The sequence below is a fragment of the Ostrea edulis genome, chromosome 2, assembly GCF_947568905.1.
Source record: "Ostrea edulis chromosome 2, xbOstEdul1.1, whole genome shotgun sequence".
In the NCBI taxonomy this organism is placed as follows: Eukaryota; Metazoa; Mollusca; class Bivalvia; order Ostreida; family Ostreidae; genus Ostrea; species Ostrea edulis.
This window is the reverse complement of record NC_079165.1, coordinates 75,187,324-75,191,024: the sequence shown is the minus strand read 5'-3', so window position 1 is coordinate 75,191,024 and position 3,701 is coordinate 75,187,324.

Genomic DNA, 3,701 nt, shown 5'->3' with positions numbered 1-3,701 from the left:
GACGCGATCGATTATACTTATTTTTGCCGTCCAATGAAATTCCGCGTTTCTCACTGGGTTCAGCTAAGATTTCAGCAGGTTTGTTTTCCGGTCGTCACATTAACAATCTTGGAGGATTTTTTAATCATTTAATCATATAATAATAGGGACAAATCGCATATACTGGTTCAAGTTTTCTTCAAAACATATGTGCAGAGTCTATTTTACCGAAAGTATATTTCTTAAAATGCATGAATACATGATTAGAAACATCTTCGCCCGCTTCGAGTTATATCGAGACAAGATCGTCAACTTCGATCAATGAATTTAGAGTTGTTCGTGTACATGAGTAAGAATTCCAACAACCAATCAACTTAATGATGCCTCCCTGGCCAGGCAGTGTTTTAAATTCATAAATTCGTAGTCTAATAAGTTGGTAAAATGAAGAGTTTTAAGAGCCTACCTTTGCTTGGAACTGCCGTCTGCCATCTTGTTTTGTCCAATCCTGCACACGATCATGACCGTGGTACAGTCGTTTGCATCATATTTACCCATTCATCTATATCTAGGAGTGTAGTTGAAGATACCGAAAGTCCCCGATCAAAATCTCAGCAATATACATTTACGTAGTTTTGATAATTGATGAGGTGGTAACAACCCCCCCCCCCTTCTTTTCCTGCCTAAGCACTTTCGGTGACTCATTTTATGTTTAAATGTGCGTGAAATGATAGGGAAAAACTTTTGGATTTGAACGTATATTTCAGTTTGTTGTTTGCTTGATTTTATTGTTTGTTACCTTGCCAGCAATATATCCTAAAGATGAAGTCTACATTTCTCTGACCATTATTCAACTGTATACAGAAGGTAAAAATGTTTCTCCATGCTAAAGGTTGCGCCTATTTTTCTCTGATCGGTATTTATTTATATACCGAAGATAAAGTCTATATTTCTATGATTATTATATATTTATATATTGAATATGAAGTTTTTATCATTATTATCCATGTATATACTGAAGATTTCTCTGACTGTCACATCTATATTTCTCACAATTTGAGCTGAAAATTGTCAAATTTTGTTTTTCCAATTTTAATGATGCAAATGCTTAACTGAGGTATTTCTAATAGTCAACAAAAATTTGAATGTCAGTTGTCGAGTTACAAAACTCACAATTCTTTGTTTTGTAAACAAGACTCGTGCCATGTTTTTGTTTACATCGGTTAAATATACTGGCAAAGTTTCGTTTGAAGCAGATTTCTTCAAATTACAGGTTAATTCTGAACACAATTAAGAGTTGCTAGTGTTCGTCACATCTCATTTTGTTTTAAACATGATATTTTCTATTAATCAATCCATATGTCAACAAAAACTTGGCACGAACCTTGATTACATAGCAAATAATTGCGATTGCTTTATCTCACATATAATTGAACAACTGATATCAAAATTTTTGCTGACCATTAGAGATACCTTAGCTAAGCATTGTAAACATTGAAAAATAGAAAAACTAAAATTTTATTTCTTTAAAGTTCAAATCGTATTTAATGCTTTATCATTAAGAAACCTTCATGTAGTACGGTGTGTCCTTGTATTTTATTTCCCGATAAGAATATGATTGATAAAATGAATGTGTACATCTTAACGTTCCTCTCGAGAATTGTTCTCTCATATGGAGGCGTCACCATTTGCCGGTTAAGGACTGCAAAAATTTAGGCCTATGCTCGGCGCTTACGGCCTTTGAACAGGGAGGGATCTTTATCGTGCAACACCTGCTGTGAAACGGGACATCGGGGTTTGCGGTCTCATCTGAAGGACCGCCCCATTTAGTCGCCTCTTACGACAAGCAAGGGGTACTGGGGACCTATTCTAACTCGGATCCCCACGGGACCCGATAAGATTACAAAACTTTAATCCATGTGTAACAGAGACATTTTTATGCCTCTGATGGGATTCGAACCCGGGTCTCTGGCACTCAAGTCCAGGACTCTACCAATCGAGCTAAAGGGTTAACCCACTAGCCAGAGCTAATAGGAATGCCATATCACTCACACTACCACATTGTCCCCCTCCTTTTTAAGAGTCGTCCCTGACTCTTCCGGAGCGCCAACACCTGTGTGGCGAAGTACTGAAGACAATCTCTCTCACCCGCCAGAGATAACCCAGGTCCCAACGTGGGCGCCAAATGTAACAGAGACATTTTTACGCCTTTGATGGGATTTGAACCTGGGTCTCTGGCACTCAAGTCCAGCACTCTACCAATCAAGCTAAAGAGTTAACCCACTAGCCAGAGCTAATAGGAATGCCATATCACTCACACTACCACATTTGCATTTAAATTACAAAGAGAAATGAATGTCATCTTCTTATTATAGAGATATAAAACAATATCAATGGAGAAAATTATACAAAATAGTCCATGTTGTGATATCCTACACCACACACACTATTTATTAAACATTTGGATCCTTTCCTAGACACTTTCAGCAAAACTAGGATTTTGTATTGGGTGATGTATTTCGTGAGAGAGGAGCACCTTCTGTCTTTATGCACATACCGATGAGAAAGAACACATCTGTTGTCGATATTAACTCGTTATCGACCGTACAAGTATCAAAACCTTTGATAAGTTGTTCTTGAACTGCATTCAAAACAATTGATATTTCCTGTTAACATCAAACTAAATATTTGATTTTTTTTTTCAAAATAGATTTAGAATACCCCTACCATCTCACCTTTTTCGTCAACAAAAGAGAATGTAGCAATTTCTGAGCCTTAGTGGAGTAGAAATAACGTTTTGGTTATTGTGTATGTAGCAGGATAACCTCCTTGGTCTCCAAATGTTGTTTGAAATATAAGAGCCTCGGCTTTCATATTTCAAAACAACATTTCCCGACCTCGGAGGTTATCCTGCAACATACAAGAAAACGCGATCATTATTTCTGAAAATATATCTCACATAGAATAATAGCACATTCTGGTTTGGAAGAGTATTTTGTGTTTTCGCTTCAAATTATTCAATTCTGAACGTCAAAAACACGTACCAATATTTCCTTTCCCGTGAAGTATATCTGAAAATATTCTTGTTATACATAATATGAAAGATTTCCGACACTCAAACAAAGCCCACAGCAGGGTTAACTTTATTATATGTAAGAGCAAGATTCAAGGCAACGCAAGAAAAAAAGGACATTGTATTTGTAGGGGATATTTTTTTTTCAGGAAGTGGATTCAGAAACAATATTGTTTGACTTTCAAGGTCAGATTACTGTGAATGATTTGCTAGTTTTCAACTGAATTCTGAAAATGGTTACTTTTCTGTATAAAATAAACATTTTGACAGAGGAAATTTGGACTTTATTGATGTCAACCGAAGTGTCTGTCACATGATTCACGTAAACATGAAAACTTATTGTCAATTGGAAAAATGGGATGCCACGTTTCACTTTACGTTACATTTTCATCATCTATAATATTAGAGTTATCTCCCTTCGAAGAATCACATTACACCTCGCAATCCTATATGCACTTTAATCTGTTTGCTTTAACCCCTATATATAGCTACTTACCCAAACCTCCGAAAAGTCCATACATTGAAATCAATTATTTCTAGAGAGTATATTCACCATAAATTGTATGCTAAATCAATGAATTCAATAATAAAAAAAATACTATTACAGCAATGTGTATCCATTTACAGTAACAGGTATACTATTGATTAACTG